Below are 18,671 nucleotides of genomic sequence, written 5' to 3' on the forward strand. Positions count from 1 at the left end.
TTCTTATTAGATGAAACCTAGACAGATCCTGGTACAAGCTGGATCTTGGTCACTTAGTTTGGAATGCAAGTGGAGGAAGACACAGATGGATGTCTACAACCCCATTAAATCTATTTTCTTAACAGGCCTGGTGTGCCACAAAAGTCTAACAGAATGGACAATCCATCAGGAGCTCAGACTGTTCTCTTATTTTAGAAAGACTAGACTCAGTATAAGGGAGAGTGTAAATGAGTTTGCTTTAAATGACAAAGAATGAGAAAAGAATAAGAAGAGAAGAAGCTGACCCACACAGCAAGAAGTAATCCTGCATATAAAGCAATTGAGCAGCGCACAAACATGATGGCTCACAGGCATGCAAGGTCCTTGGTTGCAGAACATCTGAATCTTTTGCAGTTTGCCTATCAGACACATATAGGTGTGGAGAATGCTTTCATTTAAATGCATACAGAGCCTACCACCAATTGGACAAAGCTGGTACCTCAGTCAGGATAATGTTCTTTGATTTTTCCAGTGCTTTTAACACCATTCTGCCAACTGAGGAAAATGGTCAAGGCTTTAAATCTTGATGCCCCCACAATCTCCTGGATCATGAACTACCTGATCAACAGGCGGTGCTTGTCATCTACAGAGATTTTCAGATGACTCCTCCATCATACAATTTATTAATAATGAAGACAAGTCAGAATACAGGAAGGCTGTGGAGAACTTTGTCTTGTGGTGAAGGGACAACAACCTGCAATTCCTCATCAGCAAACAAAAGAGATTGTGGTGGACCCTTTGTGCCAAGGAGCTTCTGAGATCAGTCATCATTCAGCAGGAGGACGTGGAAGTGGTGCAGAGTTACAAGTACTTGGTTATTCACGTAAACAACAAAGAGGACTGGTCTGACAACACAGTAGCACTATATAAGAAGGACCAGAGCAGACTGTACTTCCTAAGCACTCAGGTCTTTTGATGTATGCAGCATTCTGCTGAAAATGTTCTCTCAGTCCATATTAGCCAATGTGGTGTTCTACGCTGTGCAATGCCTGAAGAAACTTTTCAGGAAAGCCTGTTACATCACAGGGTGAACCCTGGACACACAGGAAACTGTTGTGGAAAGAAGATGGTGGAAAATTTGGATGCCATCAAGAAAATACCCTTCTATCCCCTCCAGGAGGTGTTCTCTTGGAGCACTTTTAGCCACAGGCTCATTCCACCACAGTGTGCTAAGAAGCGCCTCTGGGGGTCTTTTCTGCCCACTGCTATCAAGCATATCAATGCTTCCTCCTGATGTACTCAATAAATTCATTTCGAAATATCTGCACAATATACATTAATTTATTTATTGATCGGCCGTATTATTTGTTCTGCAAATCTGTATCCTTGTTTTTTATGTTTCTTCTGCTATATGCATCTGAATTTACCAATGGGTTAACTAATCTGACTTAAGACCAGAATACAGAATGTTTGGCAATAATTGAGAAAATCATCAGATAGTCGAAACTTCTGACCGTGTGAAAGCATTGCATTTACATCTGTAGATCAATGTTTCTTAGGAGACCAATCAGCAATGTGATAATTAATACACTGGATTTTTAAATGGTAAAAACATTCAAAATGTGTCGCTGAAATTAAAAAGTTCAGCTTGTTCTATAAGATTCACGAGCAGTAATAAAATGAATTATAACTTGTGAAAGAAGTAACTACTTAGAAAACATAAGGCGTATCAATAGCTCCTAATCTTTAATTTGGTTTTTATTTGCATTTTATTTTAGGCTTGTAGATTTGCATGCTTCATTAGTACATCTCTAATTCAGAGTGATTGCCAATGCACTGTCAAGTTGTTTTATCAACTGGTAGGAGCACCCAATGTTTGTAAAGAAATACTGTAATGAGAAATGGAAAAGTGAGTGCCTTGTGTGTGGTGCTTCAGGCACTGTGCTTTGAGATGGCAAGGTGGACTGCTGATACCTGATTGTGGGAGGCAAAACCAGTTTTAAAGAGGCTTAGGTTGTGATGTTTCACTTTTGTGTGTGTTTTGAATACAATCATTAATTTTGTTATATGTTCTGTTACTCCTTATCCCAGCTTACGACAACAACACACTCACTCAACTTTGATTTGTGAGAAACACATGCCAGTACTACCCTAAATCTACCACTTTTAGTCTTGTTCTAGAAAAAAAAATATTTTACAAGTGTGTGGACCACTGTTACCTATGAACTATTCAACCAGGAAACCTTCTGGGAAATTATGCGGGAACAGGTCAATTTACCTAGGTCTAATCAAAACTACTTTAGTTCGTGCCAGGTGAAAACAAATTACTTTTGTCAATGATTTGGTATTTACCTTTAATTATTTTTCCCTATATATTGTTTTTCCTTTTATTTTGAACATAATGTTCAATACGAAAATGCTATATATGATTGAACAAATTCTGACATGATTGGACTTAATTACAGCAATCAAAGCTTAGATTTCAATAAACATGTGAAGAATTTTGATATCTTCTCTATGTTAAGTGGACTTTGTATCATGTGGGAAAAACAGTAAAATAAATGGCTACTTATTGTTTACAGAAGTGTCGATAATTATTTACCAAGCAGCAGTTTATCAAACTGGTCTTAAGTATTAGAACATCAACCCTGGATGGTCTTTCAGTCCATCAGAGTCCAATTAAGTGGTACCATGGAACTAAACAGACACCATTTGGGGATTCTGAAAGAAATCAGAGTTCCTGAAGAAAAGCTATACCAGATAAACAAACTGCACAAAGATACTCGTAAAGTCATGAATGAAACCTTTGTGTCTTCAGCTGTGAGGCAGCAGTGCTAACAACTGTGTCACAGTGCCACCCCCATATACAAGCAATCCATTTGTAATGTTTTGTCCTTTATAGTCCTTCATGTATTAATAATTTATTTAACAGATAACTGCACTTATAAATTTGTTTTCCATCCAGATATTTACAAAAGATTTGATTCAAAATGTGCATTATTTCTGTGACAGACATACCTTAATCAGCCTCTGTTTCAAAGAAAGGGAACAACAGCCCTTTTTTTGTCATCCATGGAATACTAATTACATTTTGCTTTCTCCGTCTCACACAGTTTTGCCAGCCTGTCTGAATTCTAACTCAAATCCTCCAGGGAATTTTGGCATAAACTTTGTTCTTGTGCTTGCTTTGCAGAAAGCAAACACTGCTGTTTTCACTTGTGTTTGCTAGGTCAATGACATCCTGGGATTCGTTGTTAATGAGCAGGGGGGTGCGTTCTACTTCTAAACAACCCCTTTAAACCCACTGGGTGAATTGATTAATGATTTTCAGGCGGAGCGATAATGATAAAAGTGCACTTTAAAATATGTCCTGCTTTATGAGAAATTAGTTTCTCATATCAAACATCTTCTTTAATGTTGTGCTCGTTATATAAAGTGCATGAACTTGCATGCACATGTGGAAATATGTATTTTTAAAATGCCACATGTATTTACTTATTTTACAGAGATATTTGCTATCTAGTGGTATAAAGTTGTCCATACATGGATATTCAACTGTGTTTTTTGTTGTTATTCATTCTAAAATATTCATGTCTTGCTTTTATTAACTTTATTTCTAAAATAATTGACATGAAGTAAAAATAGGGCGGTACGGTGGCACAGTGGTAGCGCTGCTGCCTCGCAGTTAGGAGACCCGGGTACGCTTCCCGGGTCCTCCCTGCGAGGAGTTTGCATGTTCTCCCCGTGTCTACGTGGGTTTCCTCCGGGCACTCCGGTTTCCTCCCACAGTCCAAAGACATGCAGATTAGCTGGATTGGCGATTCTAAATTGGCCCTAGTGTGTGCTTGGTGTGGGTGGGTGTGTGTGTGTGTGTCCTGCGGTGGGTTGGCGCCCTGCCCAGGATTGGTTCCCTGCCTTGCGCCCTGTGTTGGCTGGGATTCTAGGCCAAGCTGTTTAAATGACTACAGACCAGTGGCACTTACATCTATTCCAATGAAATGCTTTGAACACTTGGTGAAAAACATTTTAATGACAGAGACAAAGTCTTTTCAAGACAACAATCAATTTGCTTATTGTGCAAACAGAAGTGTGGAAGATGCTCTGCTTGTTATCTTATATCAAATATACACCTTTCTTGATCAGCCTGGTTCATATGTCAGAGCACTATTTTTGGATTTTTCTTCAGCGTTCAATACTATACAGCCTCATATACTGATTGGGAAATTAGACAGTATGAATGTAAACCCATTTATCACACTATGGATTCAGAACTTTCTTTTAAATTGTTCACAGACAGTTAAAGTTCAGGACACTTTTTCAATAGCCATTCATTCTAACACAGGAAGTCCACACGGGTGTGTCTTATCACCATTACTATTTAGTCTGTACACAAGTGACCAGAGACAGAACAATGACCACTGCTCCATTATTAAGTATGCGGATGACACCATGATCATAGGATGCATATCTGGGGAGGATGAAAGCCACTATCTAAATCAAGTGGACTGTATGGTAAACTGGTGCAATAAAAACTGTCTCACTCTGAATGTAAAAAAGACCAAAGAAATGATATTTGGGTGGCGCAGTGGTAGCGCTGCTGCCTCGCAGTTAGGAGACCCGGGTTCGCTTCCCGGGTCCACCCTGCGTGGAGTTTGCATGTTCTCCCCGTGTCTGCGTGGGTTTCCTCCGGGCGCTCCGGTTTCCTCCCACGGTCCAAAGACATGCAGGTTAGGTGGATTGGTGATTCTAAATTGGCCCTAGTGTGTGCTTGGTGTGTGGGTGTGTTTGTGTGTGTCCTGCAGTGGGTTGGCACCCTGCCTGGGAATTGGTTCCCTGCCTTGTGCCCTGTGTTGGCTGGGATTGGCTCCAGCAGACCCCCGTGACCCTGTGTTCGGATTCAGCGGGTTGGAAAATGGATGGATGGATGGAAATGATATTTGATTTTAAGAGACAGAAATCTGTATGTTCACCTACTGTAGTTCTGGGAGAGGAGGTAGAAATAGTGAATGAATATAAATACTTAGGAACTTACCTAGATAACAATCTTAACTGGAATACAAATACAAAAAAATTATTTTCTAAATGCAACCAGCGCTCATTTCTCCTCCATAAACTCAAACTATTTAACTCTTTGAGGGCTGAATATTTTCTCCAAAAAAACAGTTTCTAAAAAGCAATGGTTTCACACAGAAATCAACATAAAACGTCTGTTGCTGCATGCTGTGGCCGCCAGTTTGCCAAGAATATGCATCAGGCTTGCTGCCAGGCTGTCTTTGCGTGGCTGAGTCAAAGTGACAGTGCATTGCGATCTTGTTTCTACCTGTTATCATTGTTAAGGGGCACTCCTCCCTGGCGAACATTGTCAGTACAACGATTAACTGGGGACCAATCAGCTGAAACTGGAACCTCACATTCGTTTTCAATCACTTGTATCAAAATCTGAGTCCGACAAGTCCAGTTCAGAGATAACAGGCAAAATGTCTTCCACAGATGTGTTTTGCTTTACGCATTCACTTTGATCTCTCGCCAAATGTAGTGCCATTTTTGCTGTTGTTTGCGCCTTGCTACTCACACGAGTGCAGGAAATCTCGGTTGAACCAATGAATGTAACTTTCCTTCTAGCAACGAGCGTCCAACTAAAACAGAGTGGTTGGTTTTATCAAAGCTTACAGTTGATTACCATTTTCAACTCCTCCTTTTGACAAAAGTCGACATCAGCCCTGAAAGAGTTAAAGTAGACAAGGACCTCATGTTGTCCTTCTATCGTAGTATGATCCAGTCCGTGATCACTTTCAGTTTCATTGCCTGGTTTTTTAAAACTCAAAAAAGCTCCAGCAGATTACGAAGTATGCAGCTAAAGTTATTGGTGCTGATGTACTGTAGATGATTTGACTAGTGTGTGTCAGAGGGCAATGCTAAAGAAATTGGAAATCATCTCAACTGATGACAGACATCCATTACATGTAGAACTAAACTTCAGTAAATCAGGAAGGATAGTTGCTTTGAAAACCAACACAAATTGCTCCAGAAACTCCTTTCTTCGTAGTGCCATACGACTTTTCAATAAGAAATATCGGAGATAATGTTTAAGGTTTTGATATATATCCTGTTACCTTTTTTTTTTTTTGGTATAAATATGTTTTATCTAACTGCCTTACCTTAACCTTTCTTATTTCTATTTGTCTGTTTTATTTCATTCTGTCTGTTACCTGTTATTAGATGCAACTGAGAAGGCAAATTTCATGTTTTCCTGTGTAAACATGACTAAATAAAGAAACCTAAAGCTAATATATGTACATTTACATTTACATTTACATCATTTAGCAGACGCTCTTATCCAGAGCGACTTACAACAGTGTTTGTTAGTTTTTTTCGCATACCCCTTGGGGTCAGAGCACAGGGTCAGCCATTGTACAGCGCCCCCTGGAGCAATTACAGGTTAAGGGCCTTGCTCAAGGGCCCAGCAGAGTAGGATCTCTTTTGGCACTGACGGGGATTCGAACCGGCAACCTTCGGGATACCAGCGCAGATCCTTAGCCTTAGCCTGTTTAGTTTAGTATGTTTTGTTCTGTATAAGGACAAACATACCTAAACACTAAAAAAATGTTATAAGAGTACATTTTTATCCAGAGGACATTGAACTAAATAATGTCAATTTAGTTTAAACACAGCCTTAAAGTATCATTAAATCTATAATTTATTTGTTTTCTTTGAAACAAGATAACCTTTTGAGGCCTCTCGTACGTTTTCACCTTAATGTTTTTGCCTGGCAGCCTCCCACCTGTTGAGCACTTTCCTAAACTCATGTCCTAACTCTTAACATACTGACAGAGCTTTAAAAACCCAGCCTGGAATCACTTCTGGTATAAATCTACTGATTATTTCCATAGCCAAAGTAGGTATCCCACAACCTAACAATCCCAATTCTATTTAAAGATCAATGACTACATAGACTTATCATAAGTACTGGTGGGTTTTGGGACAAAAATTACAGGTTACAATCAATATAATAATCCACCAATAACAGCAACAATGACATTAAAAATAATAATAGTCTTCAAAATGGCACAGCATCAAACTAAAATTAAACAATAAACTTGGAAATAGAACTGCAACTCTAGCCATTGACTGCATTGATAAAGGCTGATTTAATTCATACTATAAGCATTTCTCAAACAGACTTACATTATAACATACAACTGGTACTCCATTGTTCACCACCACGTATGACTTGATTAATAAAAACTTAAAGAAGTTCTCTAAAGTTGGACTTGGGGTGGAAAAACTCCCGTATGTTGTATATTGATTGGATGGTGATATTGTGTTCTTTGCATACATTTGCGAGAATATGGTAAATATGAATTAGGTTTAAATGTTTCATAAATAATCATTATACTTGTGATCTGTTGATTTTTTTATTATGTTAAGCTAGTCAGTATATTTCAAGGATATAAATAAAATGTTTATGTCTATGGGGCGGTATAGTAAAATAATGTTTGTGTGGTCACTGTTACTGCAAGCTACCTCTTAGGCAAGCAGGTTAAACAGAGAGGTACCTTTTTAAATATATATGATTTTTTTTTCACTCATGTGACACAGATCCAAGAGAAATGTCAATTGCAAAAGACTGCCGGACAGTACAGCCGAGTTGCTACGTATTTTCTGAAATTCTATACCTGAGCTGCATATTTTTCACAGACACCATTGCTGATATTACTATATATAATCAACCACAACATTCTGAAATTGTTAAAGTGCTATTTTGTACCAAAACCCTCCATATCTTGTTCTCACTAGTCCTGGTTTTTCTCTCATGTCCACAAGTTTCCACATGTAACCAGTTTTTTTCCACATGTCACCAGTTAGCATGTAGCTGGTATGCATGATAGATCACATCTGTCTGATGAATTGCTGGTTATTAATTTTTCAGATTAAGAATAGATATTGTTACACAATTATATTGGATGTGAATCACTTGTAAAATTAATTTGAACAGTCAAAAAAAACATCAGACACAAGCCAAAAAATTTAAATTGGGTCACTTTTAAGTGCAGACTGAATGCAGTCTTAGTAACCTGTACCAGCATATAGGCTGAAGCACAGTCGATATGCACGTTTTTGCCATTGCAACTCTTCTTCAGCATTGCTTCAGGATTAGGGGAGCAGTTGCACATAAGTCCACTAATACAAGATGTCTCTGCCTACTAAGTACAGCAGGAACCCACCTCTTTGTGATAATCTTCTACATTTGATTTTTTACTTTTTTTTATTCTTGCAATAATTACTCCTGGGGCCATCTTAATGTATGGCCGGGAGTCCGAGGAGCATAGGGGCCCACAATGTTTTTGATGACTATGTATGTTTCTGTTTTGCTATCAAAACAGGGGCTGCAGTGCACTACTTTGCCCAGGGGCCTATGATGCTGTTAAGATGGCCCTCTGACTATACTGCCCCCAGAGGTATTCCATACACCATCCTGATATGTTCTTGCTAGTAATATCTCCATTCTTTTCATTGTCCATTTTTTCTGACTTTGTCCTCTACCACCATACACAATTGCCTGCAATCTGTGCCTCCACACATTAGAGGCTAGTGAAGATTTGGTTGGGGAATTGTGAAAAGGTTTAAAAAAGTGCAATGGTGTCTGAAGTATGATAGATAGATAGATAGATAGATAGATAGATAGATAGATAGATAGATAGATAGATAGATAGATAGATAGATAGATAGATAGATAGATAGATAGATAGATAGATAGATAGATAGATAGATAGATAGATAGATAGATAGATAGATAGATAGATAGATACTTTATTAATTCCAAGGGGAAATTCACAATGGATGAATAGGATGAATAGCATTCATCCTTCTGCACAACATTTTATAACCTGCAATACCAGCAGGTTTGTGAGGTTCAGATTGAAACATATGGTTTTAATAACAAATAAATAGGTTCAGAAGTGTTTTTTGCAGTGTTCAAAAAACACAAAAAAGTTCTGAAAGAATTGTCTATTTAGATTTTGTGGGACATGTTGATTTGCAAGCCACATTTTTTATTATTAAGTTAATAGGTTTGGAAAGTAGGGTAGATTTGAGCTGCAATAGCAGTACAACTAAAGATAGAACTGTCATTTACAAAACATTTTTTTAAGATAAAGGCAAAAGAATGTATGAAGAAGTAAAACAACTTAATAATAACTACTAAAGACTATTCCCTGAATAAAAAATAATACCAATGAAAGCTTTTTTTCACTGTAGAGTGTAGTAACAGGAGAAATAGTGATTTTTCTAAATGACAGACGTGTAGCCAATGATCAATGTTTTTGGAATCTGTTGTAAAAGTTGTTAAAGAAGTTCAACAGTGCCAAAACATTTGTAATCACTTAATTATATCATATCATTAAATAGTATCAGAAAAGTGGCTAATGTACATAAATTGAGCTGTTCATGCAGAAAAAGTCTTTATTTGAAAAATTACAGAGGGTGCCACTTTCAAATGCAAGCACCCTGGGATTAACGTCAGTTGAAAGCACCATACAGCTAATGGAAAGATGTGTGTGAAATGAAAAGGGAGAAACTATTTTGCAAATCAATTTTATTTCAAGCCACTGTCCGACAAAAAGAGGGAAATGTCCATGCAATGAAAGATATGAGTCAAACTGACATTTTAACATATGCATTACATTGTGAAAAAAATCCAAAAAGAGAGAAAAAATGATGAAATAGCTGCACAGATTAAAATGAAGAAGAGAAAGGAAAGAAATGATGTAAATTAAAATAAATTGACAATACTGCGGAAAGTAAATGGCATTGGAATTTTAATGAAAATTGTCACGGGGCAAGAGTAAATTTAATTAATGAAAAACACATTGCGGGAAAGAAAGCTCTTACATAAGACACCCAGTAGACGCATACTTAAAATCTTTAGGAGCTTTTTCAGAATCACATGATTTAATGACTGGAAATGCATGTGATAATCATGGGAGTAATTGAAAGTATTTTTGTATAAATAAAAAGACTACATCAGACAATCTACAGAGTGAGTGCATTCTAGATAAGTTGAAAGATTTTCCAATTGTCTTGATACAGAATACTGCCACTCACCCACAAATGAATAGGATGATGCATGGTAGCCAGTCTTTATTTTACTTAATGCCCCTTAACAGCAGTCAAGCACATTATAGGGCTAACAACACAATGTCAAATTGGCCAATACAATATCAACCCACACAGTGGGCATGGGAAATGCATCACTGGTAGACACCAGGAGGACCACAGAAGTATATCTGACATGCTTAAGAAAAAAAAAAAAGTGTTAAAAGACGCTAAGAAATCATTGATAGCTATGATGGAACTTTAAAAAAGAGTATACATAACAATTGTGAGTGAGAAGGTAACATGTGGACCTATACAGATCAAACACAACTAAAAAACTAAACTTAGAACAGGCTAAAAGACATGGGTAACTGGAACAGTTAATTTTTGTTGTACTTTCAAACTATTGGGCCATATGCATTTTAAAATTTAATATCGGTCCCAATATCAGTGTCACACTTCATGAAGTCCTACACTTAAAGCTATGAATCTGTGTTCTGATCAAATAAATTGACATGAAGTAAACTTGACAAGTTCTAATCCATACTCCTCAATTCTCAGTATAGACATTCCCAAATTTAACAGTATAAGGGTTATACTGCAATGGAGATGCAGACTCCCTGTGGTAAAATGACATGGGACCTATGGCAGGCAAAAAAGGGTGAAGAAAGAAAAGAAGTTGTTTTCTTCAGATCTTTAAAAAGCTACATGACAACTGTGGAATATGGAATAAAAAAAGGAAAAGAAAATAAATAAAAAGTGATCCTTTACATTGTTCATGACCTGCAAATAACATAGTAAAAATAAATTCTTTTAGAAGACTCAGCAGCCAAGTTTTTGTGATTTTATTTCTGTTGCATTGTTGTTGCGATCCCTCGATTTTATGTAAGGTTTTTCATATCACTTTTTTTGAAAATGAACAAAATTTCCTTTAAATAATCTGCTAAAGGAGTATATCTGCTTGAAGCTGCTTGAATTATTTTAACACAGTACTCTTTTTTGAAATACAAAAACACTGAGTTTCAATAATGCCAACGCCAGAGGCTCAGTGTTTGGGATTTCAGCTGAGTGATAAGTGCCAGCTTTAATTTATCTGCATGAAAGTCTTTTTAATGAATGTTAACAAAGTAAAGTAATGCAAACTAAGCTATTGGAATATTTCTGGCAGCACTGTATTAGATAGAAGCTACAGAGGTAATGAGATATTTGCTGCAGAATAATCAGCTTATGTACTCTGGGAAAACACAGGTCCTGAAGGAGATGAGCACATCTGGGAAGACATGTCTGCTCTGTGCCCCTTTAAGAAATATTATAGACCTTGAGAAGAGTGGGTGACTGCTGGTATACTACATTCTGAGCCTGGACTATTAGAGTACATGACACACAGACTAAATTAAAATAATAGATAATAATGATAACACTGCGGTGGGTTGGCACCCTGCCTGGGATTGGTTCCTGCCTTGTGCCCTGTGGTGGCTGGGATTGACTCCAGCAGACCCCCGTGACCCTGTGTTCGGATTCAGCAGGTTGGAAAATGGATGGATGGATGGATAATGATAACAGTTACTTGTACTGTATTATGGTGCTGTGAAAATAATTCATTGTATTTCTAAGCATTAATACCTGAGTTTGGCCAAGTACCTGACCTTAAAAAGTTGCTTCACAGCAGAGCCGTCTTAACGTATGGGCATGCTAGGCAGTTGCCCAGGGGCCCCACGAGCATAGGGCCCCATGCTAATCTATGTATGTTGTGACTTGTTGATTAATCTTTGCTGTACAGCATGTTTTTTTAATGTTTAAACACTGATTTTGTTGGAAGTATCAATACAATAAATACAGTATATGTTTAATTTTGTCGACCATTTACATTTTTATTCCTGTGATTGGTTGTGTAGGTAGGGGCCCCAATGCACTGCTTTGCCTGGGGGGCCTATAATGCTGTTAAGACGGCCCTGCTTCACATGCTTTACATTTTTAAATTTGAAACTATTGCTTGAAATTATTTTAGCCTACCTGCCTCATCATGTAAGCATACTGCTAAAAAGTTGTTTACATGCACCCTGAAAACCAGGATAACGTGAGTAACCCGGTTAAGGCAGTAACCTGGTTTTTTAAAAACCTGTTTACAATACATGCACAAGTCCACTTATGGAGTTCTCCTTTGGCGAAATGCTCTGATGTCTTAAAACTCGTCTAAAAAAAGATTAAATTTCATAAATGGCTACAGCAAGTCCAAATTTATCATGTAGCCTGTGTCTCCTGAGATTGTGCTGCTGAGCTCTTAGCATTGTACATTCAGCTCATCAGCATAAATCTAGCGATTTCTGAAATAGTAGGACAGATTATTTCAACCAGGAGAAGGAATAATGCGATCACCTGAACATTTGCATCAGATGCTATCTTTGTGGACACTTCCACTGTTTTCTACCCATGGCTGCTGAATGCATGTATGAAGCAAAGACACTTGCAGGCTAACAGAGTGCAACAGACATGCACAGAGTTCAAAATCCATAACTTGGTTAAGGGTTTACATAACCACATAACTGGGTCACTCGTGGAGAAACCTGGTTTCTCAGAGAACAATATCCCAGTTTCTCTAACCGGAGTAAGGGTATACGCGGGGGGACCCAAAAATAACCGGAAATATTTTTAAAACGTGTTTAATTTAATTTTCTGTACAAACTACAATTAGTCTTCTTCAAAGTACTCTCCATTGGCGGAAATACACTTTTCTAACCGTTTGTTCCATTGTTCGAAACATTTTTTAAATTCGTCAGAAGTAATGCCCATTAATGCTCTGGTCATTTCGTGTTTTACCTCTTCAACGTCAGCAAAACGCCTTCCTTTCAAGTCTTTTTTCATCCGAGGGAACAAAAAGAAATCACACGGAGCTAAATCCAGTGAGTAGGGTGGGTGGTTCAGGGTTGTCATACCGTTTCAATAACAATAGTTTCTGCAATACTTTTTTCAAGAAGAAAACAAAATTTCACTGCTGCGCGTTGCTCACGATAATCGGCCATCGCAAAAAAATGATGCTTGCACAAAACTACTTTTACAAAAAAATTCACTGAACACAAGCACAACCTTCCAGACTGATGGCACTTGGCAGACTGACTTGTGAGGAGTGTAACTAGATTGCCTAGCGGCCCAACCACGTACTACAAGTACCAACCTAACAATAACAAAATTCCGGTTATTTTTGGGTCCCCCCTCGTACATGGCATTTTAGAAGCTGCGTTTGTGTGAATATACAGGTTATTAAAGTGCATATAAAACTACTGTTGAGTCAAGGCAGACACACTTTACATCAATACAGTTGTATTTCACTTTTGTGTGTTCACCTTCAATTATGAATTCTTCTGGCATAATGCTGTAAATGCAAAGTCTTTTTAAAAACTAAGCAAATTAAAATATGGGGTATTCCATGTAGTTTGTTTTTAGTAAAGTGAGTTGTTCATATCATCTGCAAACCAAGCGATATACAGAACATGTTAATATGTCAGAGGCATGTTGTAAAAAAGAGTTAGTGTTTTTGTAAAGGATAAAATGTTAAAGGTAATCTCCACGCTGGAAATGAAAGAATATTAAAGACATGACATTTCATCAGGTGTACAACTGAAAAGGAATGAGCAGGTAACACACATATGAAAGGAACAAAGCCAGAGTAGATGAATAAAGTGAGAGTAGGTGAGGAAAAGCCACCATTAGAGAAGGTGGAGAGATAAAAAGTTAGCTGATCATTAAGACCTAAAGAAATATGTAATCCCAGGGTGAGCTTCTTCTGTTTTTGTTTGAAAAGTGTCTTTGAAGCTCTGTGAAAAAACACAAAGATATCATTGTGGCTGTGATCAAGGGATGTGAATAATAGGCTTTGTATGGCGTTTGATCCTAATGGCTCGAACGTGCTGCCTGAAGCTGTCTGCTAGCCATCTGAAACGGTAAAAAAGTAGCAAGTATGTGTACAGAACACATCTAAAATTCATATCAGAAGCATTTTTTTCTTTTCATTGTGAATTGTCAAGGCTTTATTGTGTGTTTTTGATTTTGTGAGTATTAATCTTCCTTCTTAGTGAGGTTCTCTGGCTAGCTATGTTTGCTCTACTACAATTTCTTGGCTCACAGATGAGTCTTCTTCTTGCACCATTACTTAATGACTGATTTAACTGGACTTCAAGGGATATTCATTGATTTAGATATTCTGCATCCCATATTACTGTTATAGGCAGTCCTAACTTTTTTTTTAATGATTAAACTGTCCCTGTTCAGAATTCTTGATGATCTCCTTGCTCAAGTCCATAATTTTTAATCTGTATCTTTACTTGACACTCAGTATACACAGCTATTCTTGTTATTCCCCAGTATACAGTAAAAACAGATTTTTGAAATTGGTAGGACAGATGTATAATATGGTGCAACATTTCAGCCCCTTTAAAGCAGAACAGTAATAAAATATTTTTGTTGGATTAAATATTGCCTTATTTTGAAACAATAAAGAAAGTAGACATAGTTCATCTTATTTATGCAGCCTATAGTATATAAACAAGGTTACTTATTCATTAAATTAAGATATTAAGCATTATCACAATTCTTTCAGTTTACTTATTAATAACAAATGTTATTTTTACTTAATGAATCTAATTATAACAAAGAAAGGTTCACACCTGCTTCAGTGAGTTCACATATATTTCTTCCACTCCTACCATATGATTTTTTTTTGACAAAATCACAAGTGTATTTGTAACTCTTTATAAGCCATAAACATTTAAAATCTGCAGATCTGTTTCAGCTGTTTTTTTCTTGCAATGTTGCCTTTCAAATGTCATAATCATCTATACTTAACAATGGTGTTTTTTTTTCTTATATTAGATCTTGTGTTACCAAAGTCATCATTGCTTAAAGTGAAATCCCCTGTTTCAATAGTACCATCCTAACACTTTTTTTCAGTTTTAATGTAGGTGTCACAGTGGGACTGTAGACAGAACTATTGCTTCCCCAAATGAAGTTTATTCAGTGTAACTTTTACAAGCTCTTCCCCAGTTTCATTGGGTTACTTCCAAGGATTTAAATTTTCTGAGGATGGGCTGTTACTCTTAATTTTTCCTGATATAAATGAACTCCATAAATGTGCCTTGTATAAGGCTAGTACTGTGGATAGGCTGGTTCCCATTTTCCAATCATTGTTCCCCTGAAAGTCTCCAATGGCTCTCAGACCTAACATAGAAAAAATGGAGAGTTGCTTAAGAATCAGCATTTAAGGATTTTTTAGCGTGACAACTTTAAAGACAAAACCTGAAATATTTTTCACCTACTGAGACCCACAAAGCTCCTTTGTTCCCAGTAGTGGTATCCAATTCAGTGATCTAACATTCTATGTTATCACTCTAAACATGATATTTGAATCTCTGATAGAAATGTCTTCTACATCTCATGATCTTGCGTTCTGATATGATGCCCATGTGATTTTAATGTAAGTTATTTAAAATATGGTGGTGTAGTGGTAGAGCTGCTGCCTAGCAGTAAGGAAACCGGGGTTCACATTCCAGGTGGTCCCTACATGGAGTATCCTCTGGGTACTCTGATTTCCTCCAACAGCCCAAAAACATGCTGGTTAGGTGTGTTGCCGTTGCTAAATTGACCTGTTTGTGGGCACTCCATGCCCAGGTGTTGTTCTTGCCTTGTGGCCAGTGATTGCTGGGATAGGCTCCAGCTGCCCCATTGGTTAGGAAAATTAATGTATCTAAATTACGGACTGTCACTGAACTGTTTGATTAACCTTATACTTTAATAGGAAAGTCGATATATAAAAACCTAGTGTTTGACTGCTTGCTTATTTAAAGTAATTAAACGCAATATAGATTTGTTCATAATTATTCAATATTGTAGTTTTCTTTTTTCACAGCAACATTAGACTGTTTTCTATGCACCTACAAAGAATAAAAGTACAGCATTTTTATGTCAAAATGCAAATCTTTGTCCTTTCTCATGCATTCAGTTATGACAATGAAATGATTTTGATTTATGTTACATTCTTATTAACTTAAAGAAATGCCCCCTTTTAAGCAAATATGAGCTTAACTGTTTTTAGAACTGGGGGGTTTTGGTTGCATAACACACTACCTAGGAATATTTTAGCACCTTCTAGTACCTTCTACACCCCCCAAAACGTTTAAAGTCACTTTTTTCTTGCCAAGGAAAGATAAAAGGGAGTTATCAGGAGGGGCTGTCCAAACTTCCTTAATGCTGAGAATTCTGATGGATTGCAGAAACTGACCCCTGCAATTACTACCCAAACTGTTGGGAAAAGTCAAATGAGCTAACTGGGAAAGGATTTGAGGCATGAAGCAGCTTTCCTTATTTGGTTATTATGGTCGTCTGGTCCCCAGCTGGTTCTGATAGTGAGGTCATTCAGTGATGTACTGTCTGCTTGGGCTTAATGAAACCTAGGCCCTCCTACTCAGTTAGCCACTCACTGAGATTCTTAAAACAGTACTTATATAAATATGTATTGGCCTCCGTCTTTGCATGGAATGGAATAAAGAACATTAAGAGCTCATTTGTGTTATGTTAGGCTATGATTTTAAAAGGAAACTTAAAGAGCTGATCTCTCTTTTTTTAGCAAACTAGTTTATGACTTGGGCGTTTCCATGAATATGTTACAATTGTTTACTTAAAGTTAGGATCAAAGAAATTTTATATTTTCCATTTTAAATGTGTGTTTAAAACTTAAGAACACACATTTAAAAAAAAATAAAGATAAATGCTGCACTACTCTTTACATAGTTGTTATATGTGTAATTTTTCTTGCCCACTTTTAGGATCTCTTTTCTGACATCTATATGTACAGTGCTTATAAAAAGCATTCACTCCTTGGTCATTTTCACATTTACTTATTCTATAGCATTGAATCACTGGATTTCATTTGTCACTTTAATGTCAAAGTGCAGACTGATCTCTGCAATGTGATCTATTCTAAATGAATTACAAATATATATCACATAAGGATTCACTCCTCCTCAAGTCAGTATTTAGCAGATGCACCTTTGGCATCCATGACAGCCTTGGATTTGTGTGCACAGGTCTCTTTTAGCTTTGCACATTTGCACACTTTAATTTTTCCTCATTCACCTTTGTAAAGCTTCTCAAGCTCTTTCAGGCTGCATGCTGATTGTGAGTGAACAGCCACAAATTCTCAATTGGACTGAGATCTGGACTATGGCTCTGCCACTTCAAGACATTAACAATGTTGTTTTTAAGCCTTTTCTGTGTAGCTTTGGCTTTATGTGTGGGGTTGTTGTCATGCTGGAAAGCAAATCTTCTACCAAGGTGTTGTTTTTTTTGTAAACTGTATCAGATTTTTCTCCGGAATTTCATTATGACTTGCTGGAATCATTTTACCCTCTACCCTCACGAGAGTTCCAGTGTCTGCTGTCACCGCCATGCTTCATGGTGAGGAAGGTGGGTTTTTGATAATGTGTGGCGTTTGGCTTAAACCAAACATAACATTTAGTTAAGTGGTCAAAAAGCGTAAACTAAGTTTCATCAGACCATAAAACCTTCTTCCGGGTGACTTGCAAGTCTCCCATGTGCCTTCTGGCAAACTCTAGCTGAGATATTGCAGTATGTATGTGTGTGTTTTTAAAAATGGCTTTCTGTTTGCCCGTCTCCCATAAAGCTGGGTCTGGTGAAGCACCAGGGCAACATTTGTTACTTGCACATGTTATCCCCTATAGCTTGTAACTCATCTGGAGTTATAGATCTAGTGAGAGAGGTCGCCTAGAGTCTTCTTCTTGCACCATTACTCACTGTTTGTGGATGGCCTGCTCTAGACAGATTTATAGCTGTGTCATACTCTTTCCATTTCTTAATGATTGATTTAACTGGACTTCAAGGGATATGCAGTGACTTGGATATTTTCTTGTATTCATCTCATGACTTCTACTTTTCAATCACCTTTTCATGGAGTTTCCTGAAATGTTATTTTGTCTTCATTGTGTACTTTAGGCCACCAGACTAACTTGTCACAAGTTGGTAAGGTGGATTTAGACTACAATCAACTGAAACCCCAGACAGGTGATCTCGATTGAACTAATGATGTGACTTCTAAATCCAATTGGCTGCACCACTGATGATTTAGGTGTGTCAGAATAAAGACAGTGAATATTTATGCAGTCAATTTTTATGTATCAAATATGTAATCAATTGGCACCACTTTGCAGAGATCTGTTATCAATGTGCCATTAACTAGTCTTTACTGATGATCAATGTCAAAAAAGCCTAATTAAATCCATTGTGATTAAATGAGAGTGAATAGCTTCTATAGGATCCAAACGGCTGTAATAGTCTCACCACTTACTCATCTAAATCAGCATCTACTTCAGCTTCAGGTGGATGGTTTTTGCAATGCACCATTTCAGTTGTATTAATTTATGTCATCATTCAGTTGTATGTATTCTTTATAAAACCTTGCAGAGCTAATTCATAAATTCATGCAGCATATCTCAATGCGTCTCTTTTGTATACTAATGCTGCCCAACTTTATGATCAAACTTTTTCCTTAAGGAATAATTTTTGAAATGCTGATATAATGTTGGGGATTT

At 37.2% G+C, this 18,671-nt stretch overlaps 1 protein-coding gene and 1 long non-coding RNA gene across 3 annotated transcripts in view; one reads left to right on the top strand and one right to left on the bottom strand.

The window, feature by feature from the left end:
• LOC114650559 (uncharacterized) overlaps positions 1–3,137 on the bottom strand; it is a 146,116-nt gene extending 142,979 nt beyond the window's left edge. For both annotated transcript variants that reach the window (XR_003716027.2, XR_003716026.2), the window contains exon 1: positions 2,998–3,137. This is a non-coding gene — a long non-coding RNA (uncharacterized LOC114650559). The remainder of the gene's footprint in view (positions 1–2,997) is intronic.
• arhgap42a (Rho GTPase activating protein 42a) overlaps positions 1–18,671 on the top strand; it is a 425,370-nt gene that overhangs the window by 257,551 nt on the left and 149,148 nt on the right. The window lies entirely within an intron of this gene.

The sequence above is a fragment of the Erpetoichthys calabaricus genome, chromosome 4 (assembly GCF_900747795.2).
Source record: "Erpetoichthys calabaricus chromosome 4, fErpCal1.3, whole genome shotgun sequence".
NCBI lineage: Eukaryota > Metazoa > Chordata > Cladistia > Polypteriformes > Polypteridae > Erpetoichthys > Erpetoichthys calabaricus.